This window comes from Alligator sinensis, unplaced genomic scaffold (assembly GCF_000455745.1).
Source record: "Alligator sinensis unplaced genomic scaffold, ASM45574v1 scaffold599_1, whole genome shotgun sequence".
Taxonomy (NCBI): Eukaryota; Metazoa; Chordata; order Crocodylia; family Alligatoridae; genus Alligator; species Alligator sinensis.
Genome location: NW_005841968.1, coordinates 3,008,911 through 3,026,670, shown reverse-complemented (window position 1 = coordinate 3,026,670; position 17,760 = coordinate 3,008,911).

Below are 17,760 nucleotides of genomic sequence, written 5' to 3'. Positions count from 1 at the left end.
CCCCCTGCCTCTCTCATCCTGGGCAAGCATTCTAATGGCTAGGCTGTGGCAACACCACCTTTCTCCAACCATAACGTAAAAGCAAGCAGTAGCTATCACTGCATTTTTTTAATGGGCCCTATCCTGTTGGTGTGTTTAGGTGCGGACTGAGAGCCCCACCCAGACTGAAGAGCCCCTCCCCTTAGGTTCTGGCCCTTGATCAGGGTTAGGCAGGACGTGGTTGCTGAGCTGCTCGGACCCGTCAGGACTAATGTGCGTTTGTGCAAGTGCCAAAGATCTTCCAGCACTTGAGGATCTTTAAGATCACAAGAAGCAGTGTCTGTGGGCATTATAGATTCATAGATGTTAGGGTCGGAAGGGACCTCAATAGATCATCGAGTCCGACCCTCTGCATAGGCAGGAAAGAGTGCTGGGTCTAGATGACCCCAGCTAGATGCCTATCTAACCTCCTCTTGAAGACCCCCAGGGTAGGGGAGAGCACCACCTCCCTTGGGAGCCCGTTCCAGACCTTGGCCACTCGAACTGTGACGAAGTTCTTCCTAATGTCTAGTCTAAATCTGCTCTCTGCTAGCTTGTGGCCATTATTTCTTGTAACCCCCAGGGGTGCCTTGGTGAATAAAACCTCACCAATTCCCTTCTGTGCCCCCATGATGAACTTATAGGCAGCCACAAGGTCACCTCTCAGCCTTCTCTGGCAGAGGTTGAAGAGGTCCAAGTGCCCCAGTCTCTCCTCATAGGGCTTGGCCTGCAAGCCCTTAACCATATGAGCGGCCCTTCTCTGGACCCTCTCCAGGTTATCCACATCCCTCTTGAAGGGCGGCGCCCAAAACTACATGCAGTACTCCAACTGCGGTCTGATCAGCGCCCGATAGAGGGGAAGTATCACCTCCTTGGATCTGTTCATCATGCATCTGCTGATGCACGATAAAGTGCCATTAGCTTTTCTGATGGCTTCGTCACACTGACGACTCATGTTCATCTTGGAGTCCACTAGGACTCCGAGATCCCTTTTTGCTTCCGTGCTGCCAAGCAGGTCATTTCCTAGGCAGTAGGTGTGCTGGACAGGTTTCCTCCCTAGGTGCAGCACTTTGCATTTCTCCTTGTTGAACTGCATTCTGTTGTTTTCTGCCCATTTGGCCAACCTGTCCAGGTCTGCCTGTAGTTGTTCCCTGCCCTCCAGTGTGTCCACTTCTCCCCACAGTTTTGTATCATCTGCAAACTTGGACAGAGTACACTTCACTCCCTCGTCCAAATCGCTGATGAACACATTGAAGAGCATCGGTCCAAGGACCGAGCCCTGTGGGACCCCACTGCCCACGTCCTTCCAGGTCGACACCAACCCATTCACCACCACTCTCATCACCCTCTAGCCAATTTGCCACCCACCGGACTGTGTAATCATCCAAGTCACAGACTCTTAATTTGCTTCCCAGCACGGGGTGGGATATCATATCGAAGGCCTTCCTGAAAGCTAAGTAGACGATGTCAACCCCTACTCCTGCATCCAGGTGTTTTGTAACCTGGTCATAAAAAGAGACTAGATTAGTCAGGCCTGATCTACCTGCTATGAACCTGTGCTGGTTTCCCCTCAGCATAATTTTTCCTGCAGGGCTCTCACATGTATGAGCCTTAATAATCTTTTCAAAGACTTTGCCAAGGATGGAGGTGAGACTGACTGGCCTATAGTTGCCTGGATCCTCCTTCCTCCCCTTCTTGAAAATAGGGACCACGTTGGCCCTTTTCCAGTCCTCCGGGACTTGGCCCGTACGCCACGAGCGTTCAAATATTCCCGCCAGTGGCTGTGCAACGAACTCAGCCAGTGCCTTCAGCACCCTCAGATGGAGCTCATCCGGGCCTGCCGACTTAAACACATCCAGTCCTTCCAAGTGACTCTGCACTATCTCAGGGTCAATGCTTGGTGGTCTGGTGCCCTGCTGTTGTCTTTCTACGATCCCAGTGTGAGACTTGTCATGCCCCTCACTTAGGAACACTGAGGCAAAGAACTCGTTGAGGAGTTCAGCCTCGTCCCCTCTGTCCGTCACCAATTGCTTTTGCGCATTCAGTAGCGGTCCTATTCCACCCCGGGCCTTTCTTTTACTCCCTATATATCTGAAAAACAATTTTTCGTTATCCTTAACTTGGGATGCCATCCTCACCTTTGGCCTTTCTACCTGCCTCCCTACAACTGCGAGCTGAGGAGGCATACTCCTCTTTAGTAATTTCTCCCTGTTTCCACTGCTTATATGCCCCCCTTTTTGCCCTTAGGCTGCTCTGGATTTCTCTGGTTAGCCAAGGAAGCCTCTTGGCCCCTTTCCCCCTGCCTCGGGATCGTCTCCCTCTGTGCCCGAAGGATCGCTTCCTTAAGGCACAGCCACCCTTCCTGGGCCCCCATCTCACCAAATCTCTTACCCTGCAGTGACTCGTTGACTAAACGCCTGAGCTTGCTGAAGTCAGCCTTCCTAAAGTCTAGCACTTCCACCCTACTCATTACCTTTCCCACTCTACGCCTTATGGTGAATTCTATTATTTGGTGGTCACATTAGGCATCTCTAGGATTAGGCAGCAGCTGAGCAGAGGCTTTCAGGATTGCTACTTCAGAGGAGGGGAGAATTTAGGCACCTAAATCCCACTTTGTGCACCTACAGCTGCTTTTGGATCCACCCCTTAAATGCTGTGACACTGCCAGGGAAGTCTTAGTTCTTCAGAAGACTGTATGGGAATAATATGTCAGCAGCACTTTCTGATACCTAAGCCATACTATTAAGATTTCAAGGGCTGCATTCAGAGGCGAAAAGTGACACTTCAAGGTCCATATTGTTAGGCAAGTGTGACGTACTCAAGGACCACACTGTGGCCATGGGCACATGAATAAATTCCCAGGAGGTAAAAATGTGTAGAGATTTACACATTTACCAGTTGCCTGGTAGTAACTTCCTATGTGCATGCTCTTACCCTGCAGTAAAAGAATACTCTTCATTGAGCTACCATTTACTATGGAGCAAGAGCATGCACACGTCGGTTATTACGGAGTAGCAGATGCATGATAAATCCTACCTCCCTGCCCCCTTGTTCCCCTTATGGTAACTTGTTCATGTGCCTATGTCCTGTCACTGACCTTGATATGACTGCACGGAGCTGTGGGTATAACTGCATCTACTGGGGTCAATGGATACCAGTCCTCAGGGCTGTAACAAGTATCCCAGACTTCTTTAACAGTCTAACTCCATTGGAATCCATGGGAGTCAGAAGCCTCTGTGAGTTGGGGTCTTGATTCAGAGATGTGTGGCAAGGGTTGGCCTCTGGTAACTGTGGGTGCACTAAACCAGCGTACTGCAAAAACCTTTCCTGTCCCTGCTGGGAGGATGATCAAGCAGCTAGTGCACTGAAGATCTGGGTTCTGCTCCTTGCTTTCCCACACATGCCCTGTGCAATCTTGGGAAAAGTTGTTTGGTGCCAGATGGTTAAAAGTTTGTAGGCAGCTGAAGTTGCAGGCATGCACCTTGCAGGGCTCCCAAAAGAACCAGGGGTCCCATTTCCCATTTGTCCAGAGTTAGGTGCTAAGGAAAATCAAATTAGGCCCTTGTCCACATCTTTAAAGCACCCAGAGGAAAGTCTAGGCAGTGCAAAATGATGCCATGTGGAGATGAGCTGAGCTAGCTCTGCATACACTAGTTCCAGAATCTGAATGGATGTAGGTGTTTAACTGCAGGTGAATAAACCCTGCTCCTCAACTGAGATAATCGGCTTGGACCCAGCCCCCACATTAACACAACTATACTGATTCTAGTTCTGGCATCTCTGCACAATGTTGCTTTGTACCATACATATGCTAAGTCTCTCTAAATATCTGGTGTATAATCTCCCTGTGCCTCAGTTCCTGTTCAGTTCACAAGGATAAAAATATTTTCCTACCTTACAAGAGTGCTAGGTGGAAAAATGCATTAAGGATTTTGAGTTGCTACAGTAATGAGAGCCATAGATAATTAAAAGTGCGTTAGAGAAACAGTTGCCTCCTCCACATAGCCAGTAATTGCTCTCCTCCCAGTAATAAGGCCTCAGAAACTCCACTGACAATGATTGCAGAGAGTTTTGTGAGTGACTTTCTCCAGCTCCTCAACTTTCCCTCACTGTTATGTAGGTGTGGACCAATCCCCAGACTGAAAGCTAGTTTTCTTCAAAAAGCAAAAAAGGAGCTTCATCACAGTAGTCCAAAGCTAAAAACAAGGACTAGACCAATTATACTGGCAACAGCCTTCCAGTAATTTAGCTAGACTCAAAATCAAAGCCTAGATTTTTAGTCAACCTAGGGCCGATTGACTAAAAATGAACATATGAATGAATCAGGACATGTCGCTGGGAGTCTTATACTACAAGAGGATACACAACCTGACTCTCCACTTCACCTCTGCCATGCTAAATGCCATTACACTGGCCGAAAAGTGTGTCAAGGGACTGGAGAACCAGATTTCTTCTGGGTTTATTTTGTTCAAACACACACATAATCTAGAGCTCTCAGGATTAAAGGAAAAATCACCTGCCATGAGATACCATCAAGCCATAAGATGTATAGCATAAATAGCAAAGCACTTGTGTTCTTCTAAAGAAGTTGCGGTATTGATTAGATTTATTTAGAATGACATTCATAAAGTGAAGCATGGGCCAGCCAATGCCTGACCCGCTAAGGCTTGTATAGTACCCTGCAGGGCTCCCAAAGGATCTTGCAGCCAAAAAAACTAAAGCTGGTATCACGCTGACAATTACAGGCAAAGCACAAGTTAGCCTTGCCTGGCTTTATCTAAATCTGCCTTCAGTTCCATGCAGAGATCCATAAATCTTCCGTGCACAAATACCAACATCTTCCCAACTCTTTTTCAGCCAGAAGCCTCCTGTTGACTGGCTTGGCTGAACTGGCTTTTCAAAAAAAGATCTCTCTGGATTCATCAAAGCATCTTTTCTTGCTTAGCCCAGTGTTAGATTAACAGATTACATCATGTAGTATCCAGCAGGGTTGTGGGTGCACACACAACTGCCTAAACCCATATGGTGTTGGTAATTGCTTAGTTCAGAGTTACGCAAACTTTGGAAAGCCTGAGCTTGGGCAAAGCATAAGTAACAAAAATTGTTCCCCATAACCTCCCACAACTTTTTTGTGTGCTGCTATTTAGTTTACCTCATTTTACCAGACTTTCCTCCCAGGGAATATGCCCCACACTTTAGAAGGTACTGGTGGATCACTTCCTATTATCATTCTTTCCTTTCTCATGCGTCTCCAGAGGCAGTGGAATAGGAGGCAAGGCTGACAAAGTATGATCTCTGCCCTGTCGATTAGCAGTCACTAAAAAAAGCTAGCCATTTCCCACGGAGCTATGCATTCAAGCTCTGCACATGCAGGCAGAGGTGTCTGCGCTGGATACACTCTATCCCTGTTTTGATTAGACTTCCTGTAACCTTGAGGCTTTCTCGTTTCATTTTAAATGAGAACAGAGTCTGCCCGAGAGATCCATCCCAAAGTAAAGGCATTGCGAGGGGATGCAGAAATGCTCGCTTAGTTGTATGTCTAAATTATTCAAGCAATTGATTAGACTGACTGCCCTCTTTAAAAAAAAAAAAAAAAAAAAAAAAATCAAAACACAGTGCTAATTTCAGAGATGCCCCAGACCTTTCCTCAGCTACATCCCTATTTTGTTCCTTTTTTATTTCCACACACATTCGCATGGATAGGCTCATGAACTTTATTACATACATACTGACTTTCAGGAGCCTGAGATACAGTGCTTCTTTTCCATTTTACACAATATGCCTCTGCGGCCATGACATCTCTCCCTCTCTTTCTTATCTCAGGATCTGGCTGCTTTTGCAATGAGTACCAATTTCTCAATTGCATACAAGTTTAGTTGATCTTGTAAACATCACAACAGACTAGATTACCTTGCTAGGGATAAGACCAGAGACAACTGTGGCAGGACAATGGCTTTATTCCCTCAGTTTACCCTGAATTTTCTCAATTTCTGATTCAAGAGCATAGCAGAGTATATAAAAGTGACAGCTCATAGCTAAAGCATTGATTTTTTTTCTCGTTCTGGATAGTCTCCATATCAGAATCCAAATCTAATAAATGCCTACAAGGAACTCAGAATAGAGGAGCTTTTTAAACAGATTAAGTGATTTGTGGAAATGTCTCTGAAAATTGTAATTTAAAGTGCTGGAAGCCTCATTTTTGTACAATAAGTGCCAAGAAACATAGTTTTTCATTACTGGGTTCTTCAATAAACTTGAAGCTTTGCACTCTGAAACAGCTTTTGAGCCTATTCTCTCCCATCAGTGCACATGAGACGTAGGTGAGTTGCTCTTATTAACATTATGGGAAGTTTGGTGAGTTTCCCATGCACAGAAATGAAAAATTGCCTCTTAACTTCTCCCTGTCAGTCAGCAATCAGGCCTTCTCCAAGTACCAAATACATCAATATTACTGGAGGAAAATACCTGAATAACTAAGGCTAGTAATTGAAAGTTATTTATAATCCTCTGGTGTTAAAGGCATAGCTTTAAACAAGATATTTTTTATTATGGTAAAATGATCATGCATAACATTTATATAGTGAAGTACTGAAATCTTCCACTGGTGCATTGAGAAAAAAAAAATCCACTTAACCTATTACTAGAGACTAAGGGCATGAGTAATGGCACTGTATGGAGTCATTCACCTTTATGGCACTGGGTATATCATTAGACTAGACTGAAGATTTTAGGTGTGATTTTATGTACCCAACAGGAGGTGCCTTAAATTACCCAGTGGTAACACGTAGGCTAGGGACAGAAGTTACACATAAACCAATTTAAGTGATCAGAAATTGGTTTATGACCCCAGCACATGGGGTCTGCCTGGCTGGGGCACAGCAGTCTGTGTCAGGGTCTGCCCCCCTCATTGCTGTGGGGGCACAGCCAGGAACCAGCTGGCATGGCCCCCTGAGGCAAAGAGGGCAGGGTGGGGGTTTATTCCCTCCTCCGTCCCCTCTGCCCCTGGGGGACTGCAGGTGGGGTCTGCTATCTCTGACTACCACCTCCACTAATCTCTCCATGCATGGGGTGAGCAACATAAGCAGCCCCCTCTCTGCCCCCTTCGCCTAAGGGGTCCATGCCGGCCAGGCTCTGGCTATGCCCCAACCCCTGCCGCTGGAGCCACAAGGGGGAGGGACCCTGATGGAGCAGCAACCCCTGTGATGGTGCCCTGGGAGTGCAAGCCTCTTCCTGGCAGGGGGGCTGCACTGTGGGCAGGAGCAGGGTGGGCAGAACTGCTGCAGACTGCGTGGGATGAGTGGCAGCAGTGTGCTAGGGAGGGCTTGGGGAGCTGTGGCCACCCCTCCGAGCCCTGGTGCTGCTGCTCATCCCACAGTCTGTGGCAGCTCTGCCCACAGCAGAGCCCCTCCGCTGGGAAGAGGCTTGTGCTCCCGGGACACCATCATGAGGGCTACTGCCTCATCACGGTCCCTCCCCCTTGCAGCTCCAGCAGCGGGGGCAGGGGGGTGGCCAGGAACTAGCCAGCACAGATCCCTTGGGCGAAGAGGGCAGGGAGGGGGTTTTCTGAGTCAAAAATGAATGTCTGATCACTTGCAAACTGTTTCAATCTATGCAGGTTAGACTAATCTGCAAGACTGAATCAATTCAGGCTCCAGCTTTTTGAATGTCTGTCCCTAGCTAGCGGACAGGTAATCCACCAATAGTCATGCCAGGTTCAAAACTTAAAGCAGCAGTCAGCAATGTTTCTCCTGTGCTGGGCCAGCTGGGTCCAAAGTTAGTCACTACTAGAACCTGGCCAGTGGCAGTACTTCTTCCTGCTCCCCTGCCACCAAAGTCCCCTGGCTCTAGGCTGGATCTAATGGCACTGTATGTCCTAAGTCAGGGGCCCACAACCTAGACCTAGACCTAACTAATAATTGTATCAGTAGTGAATAACAGAGTACAAGTTATTACAATGTGATAGTGGCATCTGCATGTGTCTATATCAATATAACCATAGTAAAACTGCTGAAACTTTGACCTTGCTTCTTACAGAGATTTAAAGTAGTTAACTTGTGTTGTTACAGCAGCACACAACTATCACAATTACAGTATATCCTACTCTAGCTGATGTGCATTAGCTCCCTGCTTCCCTTTCAAAGTAGTTAAAAGATGCACTTGTCCATAGCCTTAGACAAATTGGCAGGGCAATAGGGGGATGTTTATTAAGGGCCCACACTAAGTCCTCTTAATATTGTATAGCAAGCCTTAAGCATTGTGAAAGACCCAAGACAGGACACACACATTCATTCTGAATGAAAGTTGCAGAATAAAGCTCTAGGCTGGTGAAGATTATATACCAGTAAACAAATCTAAACTCTGACTGCTGACATTCCTTGGGGTAGGAGCTACTGTTTTTCCCCCAAGTTTGTACAGCTCCTTGCATTGCCCCTTCACTATACTTGTAGATCTCATTGCCCGGTGAGGGGGGGCATGTCCTGAACCATGACTGGGTTTTATAAGCAGAAATAATCAAGGGAACATTAAGCAGACTTGTTATTTAATGCCTGCATGTTCCTATCAGTCACCACTGTAAAGCATCAGTGCAAGTATAATACCATATTGAGCAAATTCCTACTTCATTAAAATGCCCTGCCTAAAATCTGCAAGCAGTACAAGCTGTTTATGATGGCTAGGGAGCAGTCAGAGAGAAGCATGAGTTAATCTACAGACACAAGATAACCCACTAAAAAAAAAGAATATTGTCCATGGCAAGTTACTACTGTGGCAGGTAATAGTAAATTACCAGTAATGCATCTGCCTTTCAGTCTGGGATAATTTCAACCTGTCTCTTGAATTTCAATTTGAGAGAGACCATCTGCAAATAAATGAGAGTTTGTTGACTTCAGACAGCAAGTAAGGGGCCAAAAGCATTGATCTACCACTTCTTTTTCAATCTGCATGCACTGCTTAAAGGAACACAGGACTTCAAGACTATCTCAGCTCATGATCTGTAGATTTCCATAAGGGACACCTGGCAGATTTCCTGCAGAGTATTTCTTTATGCATGTCTCATGGGATGATGCTGGGAAACTACTTGGTATACTAGGTCCAGCTCCTCTCATGTTTGTTTGTTTTCTGCAAAAGTAGAATGGGGGCCTTTAATTCAAGACATTAATAAATGTGAGGGGCTCCGTTTTTAATTACAGGCGCACAATTAGCCTTCGGGTCTCATTGAACTTGGCTTTGTACAGACACAGTAAGTCCCTGCCCAAGCATTCATGATCTAAATAGACAAGGAAAGTATTATCTCCTTACCAGTCTTACTTTTGCAAAAAAGGGAGTATAGAGAATTAGGCCACAGGGCTGGAGTGGGAGTGGGCGTCACTGCAGGATCAATCTAAGTGACTTACCCAAAGTCCCACTAGAAATCTGCGCTTTAACCATTTCTTTTTAATTCCATCCCAGTGCTCTTAGCCACAAGACTGTCCTTCCTCTCTGGCCATGCCACAAAGGGGGGCCTACAAATATCCAGACATTCACACCCAGGTACCCTCATTGATTTGACTTAAGAGCCACTGGAATAGACTTGCCCTCCAGTGTGCGAGCCTTGCCATTCTGCTCTGAGGTGAGAAGGAAAGACTACAGAGTCTCCTTATAATGTGAAGATTAAAAAAATCAAACTCTTTCCAAATAAAAGGGCCCAGGACTTGGAAAGCTGTATTAAAAACAAAACAAAACAAAAAAATCAGTTCCCTGTTTATATAACAACACGGATAAAAAAATAACTGAAACCTATTCCAGTGAACAAGGAACTAAATCTTAAATAACTTCATACAATCAAGCACACCATAGCCTAGGGGTCCATTTCTTCTCCCACTGAAGTCAGTGGCAACGGCCCTAAGTGATCCATGCTATAGTCATAGCATGATAACGCTTCTGGCTCACTGGGAAATAAAATCATTCAAAAGTGAAAACCAATTTTCTTCCCATTACTTGAAGTGAGCATCTGAGGAGGGAAATTGGCAGGCTAGATTATTAAGACTCCCCCAACCCAATGGCCTGAGCATTACAAAGTAATGCCACAACTTTAATACCACTTCTAATTATTTGATGAGCGTCCTCCTTAAAGGAACTTTAAATCCACTGAAAGGGACTTCTTTTTTGCCTGTGCAACATTAGGACTTTTTTAATTAACCCATTTTAGCTAGTAACAAATTAATAATAAAATTAGCATAAAATGGTTTACTGCCATTGGATCCCAGATATTTGCCCGTCCTCCACCAGTTAAAGACCTATTGCATATCCCAGCAGTGGTGCACAGAGCTCTGCTGGAGCTTTTAAAGCCCCAACTGTTAGTTAATTTTGTTAGAATAAACACCCAATAAAATTTTATGATGTGTTCAGCTCTCATTAAAGATGAAAAACAGCAACAGAGTTCGGCACCCACAAGTAAATACAGACCAAGACAGCTACAGCAGTGCAGTCTCTCGTCATGTCCTCACTGACACACATCTTGAGGCTTTTTCCCTCTTTTCTAAGGTGCTGATGTATACTAAACAGCACTGCAGAGACAAACCACACCATGTGCTGGAGCATGTTTGCAACAGGTGTGACATTTTCAAGGCTTTGGAGAGTACCATCTCCCCAACTTTCCTGGAAAACTTTTATCAGGAACCATTCTCTGGTTCCTTCCCCACCCTCACATGCTGTGTAGTCCAGAGATAACAGCATTCTAGACTTCATGGTAAGGCAAGCAACTTAGTTTGTAACCCTTGTATATGGGGAAGAGATCCTCAGATGACTTATTCTTTACCACCCAAACACACCTTTTCAGAAATGCAGCAAATAGGCTATTCTAACCCTGGATGGGGGCACCTTTCCAGTGCATCTCCGGCTCTCAGCCCTACCCTGCATGAACACGTGGATCAGACGAAGCACAATCTCATTTTGAATGTTTTCCCTGTTCATTTTTATACTTTAGTATTGTCTCATTTTTTTAAACATAATTTAGCCTGACATCATTTAAAGAGCATTCCTTTGTGGGCTCACTGCTAAGCTCCCAAGGGAGTCAAGGACACTCGTCAATCCAGGTACTCGCCTGGCACTGAACAAGGACACAGTCAGAACCAGTCCTTCTTGTGAAGAGCCCACCACCTCAAGGGACAAGGCTTCACGAAGAATCAGTAGCCCAAAGCAGCGTAGTGAGTTGCCCACAGACACGCATAAGGTCAAATCACAGTACCCGAATTCCCAGCCCAATACTTTCTTCACTAGGCTGCTCACAAATCTGAGCCCTAAAGCCAGAGCAACTGATGGGCTATTCTTTGAATTTAACTTTCAACACCTCTCTGTGATGATTTAGGATGCAACGGAGAACTGTATCACTAACATATGTTAAAATGCCACCTTCCTGAGAAACAATTATATACTACAGGTTCTTTAAAGGAAAACTTGAGACTTGTTTGACTATTTATGAGCTTGAAACTGCCATTGTCAGAAGTACACTCAAGCTTGGCTAGCGTGGTTAAGACATGCTTGTTTCTGTACCCAGTGGCACACAAAGGAGTGATGTGGCCAGCATCCCAAAGGACCAGGCACCCACTCACAGCTGGAGGCAGCCTTGGCACAAGGCTAAGACTCAGATACTTCCCTCTGGAGTCAGGATGAGACACCTTAAACAGGCAACAACCACAACCCATCTGCCATTGTGCTTCTTGTGAAATTCCCATTAACAATAATGGGAGCCTTGAGAAATGACTGGTGGTAGAAATGGTTTCAACCAGTCCCTATTGGGACATCCATGACATTCACTGAAAACAAACATTAGCCTTACAAGGGAAAACACAATAATATACTATAGAAAAGAGAGCAGAGATTCTAAAGTATGAAATAAAACAAGATGGAAATTCTGGACAAGCATCTCACAAAGAGTCATTAGTACTCGAATTCTTAATGTTGAGTTAATTAAAGTCTGGTTAAGAGGCTTACAAAAACTTCTTTTCATTTACATCAACAGCTGCAAGACATTTCGTACTAATTCTGCACATTAAAGAGACAGCGTCAACTTAAAATCTTGTCAATTTAGCACATGCTAAAGTCAGTCTCCAGCGTGACACTGAAACCCTGTGTCAATCTGTGTGGTTCTGTGGTCCATTTTTCTAACTTTTGACATTTTTTGTCCCCTGCTGCTGTGGAAAAGATCCATCCAATGGAAAGTTGTGTAATGTACTGTGATGTTGAATGTCATATGCTGTAATACTGCAATATGAACTATAATGTCCAGAAACCTCCAGGGGACTGGAGGAAGGAACTGTAGTCTGAACTGACGCTCCCAGAAGTTACCAGGGGACTGGAGGAAGGAACTGCAATGTGCACTACAACTCCCAGAAGGTGGCAGGGGAAAGTGAAAGGAGCAGCATGGGGGTTCAGGTTGCGCAGCAGAGAGAGAAAGAGATGCTTGGCCAGAGAGCTGGAAGAAGAGGTGGAGCTAGGGCAGCAAATTGCAGCAGCGGGGCTCAGATGTGGAGGCTGGGCAGATGGCAAGTAAGAGTTTTATGGGTCCAGAGACTAGTTTGCAGCCCTCTGGAGTTGTGGGAGGGTTTTAGATTCTTTTAAGTGTATATATCACAGTGTTAGTGTTTTCTACCAGTTACCTGTTCTTGGCTGAGTTCACAACAGTGTCGCCGTTTACTTCCTGTGACCCAGATGCTAAGTGTATGTACCTCAATGTTAACATTTATTTAAGTGTGTCTGTCCCCCTCTCCTTCACCCATTGGCTTGTGACCCTAATCCCCAGCATCCCCTTTATAAAAGGGTGGACTTTCCTCTGCCAGTTCCTGGGGTTGAGGGGCTTGGTACAGCTGATTATATAGGAGAAAGACTCTATATTAGTACAGTCAAAGACACAAAATCTGAGAGAGAAAGAAAATTAGAATAGAAAAAACTCTCTCCAATCTGTCACCTGCAGCAGACTGCGGTGTTAGGTTTCAATGCCTAGCTCTGCTTCAGACTTCCTTGATTATGGGCAAACCACTTAAGTGCTGTACCTCAGTTCACTGCCTGTAAAATGAGAACAACTCTTCCTGTCTCTCACCTTTTGTCTGTACTGTCTGTTTAGACAGTCCCAGCTCCCTTAAGCCTGCAACCTCTTACTGCATATGTCTGTTTATAACATCTAGCAATGTCCTCATCTTTGTTGGGCCCTTGTGCATAACTGTGTTACAGCATTAAAAAGGCAAAAATATTTAGATCAAAAATGTGATTTTTTTAAAGAGTGTGTCCAGAGTAGGCTTAAAAGATGCCTTTTGAAAATGGTCCAAGTAACACCTTCTGAAACCCTAGTCCAGACAGTCAGATGTATCTTAGCATGCTAACAGCACTATTGCCTAAGACACATTACAATGCAACATGACAGCCATCAGCAGAGTTTTACAGCACGCAGCTAGCTAGGGCATTTTAGAAGCATACTTTTATTGTCATCCAGACAAACCAAAGTTAACGCTGACCCTCACAAATGTGGTCAAATGCCACAGGCAAAAGAAAAATGTAATGAGCCAAACTCATCTCATCTGAAGCAAGACAGCACAGAAGGTATGATCATGGCCCTATCCACATTTGTCATGCACCTGGGCTTTTAAAAATGTATGGGCCCTAAATCTCCTCTCAGTTGTATTAATGGAAATCAGTAGGATTTGAAATCAGTGGGAGTAAACTTGGTGGAAAACCCTTTAAGTGAGAGGAGAATCGGACGCCTACAGTACAAATATGACAGCCTCTAATTAAAGAAGAGCAATTAAAACATTGTAAGAAAATGTTTTATATGCATCAGACAATGTACATTAAGATTTTAGTCCTGGTAATACTGGTTTACCAGATTTCAACAGATTCTGCCACCGTCAGGTTGGTGCGACTGCCTGTGAAGACACTGTACAGTAAGTAGTACCTGAAGTAGCAGCGCGTAGCTGTCATCTACATCTTTTCAAAATAACAGTAAAGCAATCAAGGATGCAATGAGTCTTTTGTCTTTTTCAAGCTAAGCTTCATGGTGCTTTACCTGAGCAAGGACTTTATATTGTTGCAGGCAAACAGGCCTATAATTGTTTCTCCACCTCATACTTTTTTAAAACACTGAGATTTGCTAAAGAGAACAGCTGTTTTTCCTCAAAAAAGCAAAAGTGTCTAAAGCACCCAATGCTGCCCATAAGTATTTTTTATTGCTGACATGCAGTTTGGTTACAGCAATGTATATGGCTGTCCAAATCCCAGGTTCCTCAACTTTAAAGTGAGAAGTGCTGTAGATATATATGTTAGTTTAATGTTAAGATGTGGCTGGTGTTTGCTTAACATTATATGTTAGTTTAATGTTAAGATGTGGCTGGGGTTTGCTTAAGAACCACAACAAACTAAAGATTGTCCTACAAGCACTTGGGAGATCAAAGATAGAGGCATTTACCAGTTACTCAGGTTTAATGCAGCATTATTCAATTGGGCCAAAATGTACCATACAGTCCCAGAGTGTCTCCCAATATCCCTATGAAGAAGGGAAATTTGATTCTCTCCATTTTACAAATGAGTAATTGAGGCACAGAAACACTAACATGCAGATCCAAAAAAGGACCCAGGCATCTACAGGGTGTCTGTAGATTGAACTGAGACATCCAAGTCCCAGAGTGTCACCCTCCAAAACCCTGCCAACTACTTTGTCACCTAATGTCCGACCTATTAAACTCTCTATGCGACTCGAGTTGTTTCTGTGAATTCCAAAAGCTGCTTCCATCTCGTCAGTGCTAAACCACTCAGCATCTGTCTCATGCCTAAGCTTGACCAGGATCTCCAGACTAGGTGCTCCTCTGCCCTAGCACATTAAAGGGACCAGTGTAATAGGTGTGCTGTGAGCCTGTCTGACACTTCTTCAGGCACAAACTCCACAAAACACACATCCCGTGGCCACTTTCATTCTAAACCATGGCCAGAGAACAAAGAGGTAGTGCTGGTGTCAGGGCCCCTTTTTTATACAACAGCTCAGTGGTTGGAGAGCGCAGCTCCAGATGTGAGAGATTTGGGTGCTATGACCTTATTGCTCCAACGTATGAACCCCACATCTCCATAACTGTCTGGCATTAGGCAACCTTATACAGTTTATTCAATGGCAACTTGAAGCAGAGATCAGCAGACAGGACTCCCCTCTCCCCAGCAAGTGTCTTGATGCCTGGGCTACAGACTGTCTCTCTCTAATTGGCCTAACAAATCATACATTCTTGCAAAGTGGCATAGCAGACGTAAGAAGGATGGCGAGTGTTCTCCCCCAGCCTACCCTATTGCCTGGGGACTAGGGCACTTACCTGGGAGGATGGAAATGTAGCTTTGAACCTGTTCAGGCTGAACCCAGGTGTCTCACATCCTGGATGAGTGCTCTGAACACTGAGGTATGGCATAACCGGACAGCATTGTCACTATTGTTCTAAAATTAAGTGAATGCTCCTGTCCTATTATATCAAGGAACAGAAGTGGGGTGGGGGAGCAGGATGTGGCAGGAAGGGACCTGAGTCACACCATAAACATGCTGAGGGTATGAATCTCACTACAAATCTCACCAAAACTCCCTGTACAGCAAATGGGGAGAGTTAGACAGCTAAATATCCAGGCTCTGGCTTCCACTCTGGAAATGAGGAATCGACAACAAGCAGCAGCACCTTACCCAAGTCCTTTTGTAGATCTAGCCCTAACTGTCCAAAGTCATCATGCAGGAAGCCTGTGGTACAGGAAGGAACTGAATTTGAATTTTGTAAACCCAAATCTAGCATCCCTATTATTACAACATCCTTCCTTTAATGCAGACTTGCTTGCTTTAGGTCCAATCCTGCTCCCACCAAAAATCAATGGGAGTTTTCCCCAATAACTTCACAATGTTTGCAAATTTAGGAAACTAAGAGGTTGATTACTACTCAGCCTACTGACATGAGCTGTCCCTTTGAAGGTAATGGAGTTACTCACCTGAGGAAAGCACGGACCCCAAATGTGTGAAAAAAAATTGCTCAAAAATAGTTACTGCCAGCCAACTAATCAGTATTTCGATGCTAACTGGAAGTGACATGGATTTAGATGTTTGCTAATCAGTTAAATAAATTAAATGGATATGTCAATACAATGTGCAAGGTTTTAGTGGATACTTATACACTGCTACAGTTTAGAATTTCAATCAAGCGATTTACTTTTATCATTCATTTACTAGGACCCCTGTATATAAAACATTAGTTCCATTGCTCATCACAAATATGCAGAGCTGTAAATCTTGCAAAGGAAAGGTGTAGAGACTATTCCTTAGAGAGAGAAAGAAACCACAGCTAAACCAGGAATCAGAGTGACCTTGCCCCAGTGAGTTGGCAATCCCAGCTGTTTTAAGACATTAAATCAAAAGACTGCCAACATGTTTCAGGGGAAAATAAACTTCTGGCAAACTGCTTCAGAGCACATCCCAAGAAAGTCAGCTTATTTGCCCTAGACTAGTCTTCCAGGATAGTTATTAGTTTTCAGCCCTTGCTGAAGAGATACTATTTCTGAATTGTAGAAGCCTTCTGTGCAACTGAATCAAGCAAGCATGGAGCTGCACGTGGTTTTAAATAAAGAGCTAAAATCACCAGTCACTAAACAAACTATTCAAACAATCATTAAATAAAACATTCAAACACAACCTACAGTGTTGGCACTGAGCTGCAGGTGTCTTCAAGTACACGTATATCACTTATTCAGCTCCAGAAATATTGGGGCTTGACCCGTATCTTGCCCTTCTGTGGTACATAACAACACAGCAGCATTTACTCTGTTAACAATGTTAAGTAATGACCATGGCCCTGCCCCTTCACCCAAATAAAGAACAGGGAGTGGCAAAGGAGACCCAACCTTGACAACTTTTCCAAAAGGCCATGCCATTAGATTTAACCTTTGATCTTTCAAGTCCCCACGCATGCCCTTAACTATTCATCCAGGACTAGCCACAAAGATGAGCCCGGCTGTCTTCAGCGGGTCATCCCGTCTCGGTGCGCGCCTGGACAGCTTGCAAGCCTCCACTCTGCTCATGTAGCCTCCTAGCCAGGGAGGACTGTACTCTCCTGGGAGGGAGGGAAACAGGGGCATCCCCCTCATGCATTGCTATCTGGAGGCATTGCGCTGCCAGGCTCTGGAACGGGCTCCCAAGGGAGGTGGCGCTCTCCCCCACCCTGGGGGTCTTCAACAGGAGGTTGGATAGAGATCTGGCTGGGGTGTTATGATCCCAGCACTCGTTCCTGCGCAGGGCAGGGGGTCGGACCTGATCATCTCTTCAGGTCCCTTCTGACCCTAGAAACTATGAAACGATGCAGGTGGGGAAGGCAGGCACAGGACACAGCACCCGCCTGGGGGGGTCTCTTTTGGCCTGAGCTGGGAAAAGTGCAAGCGCAATAACATCCCGAAGAGAGAAGGGCTCCGAGGCTGGCAAAGAAAAGCAGCCGGTGCAATCCCACCCGCTGTGCCAATGCACAAGGGCTGCTCAGAGCCCGGACACCTTCCCCACGGAGAAGAGGAAGGAAAGGGGCGGAAGATCCTGGGATGGAGCAGACTGGTGCCTCTCTGCGGCCAGGGGCAGGGAGCTGTGCCCTCCCCACCCCCGCGCTGCTGCGGGGAGGTGCGGGGTCCCCCGCCCTTACCTTGGGGCCCTTCCCGGCGGGGCAGCGCACGCTGTTGCTCACTCCCGCCGTCTGGTTCATGGTGAAGGCAGGGGGGGCC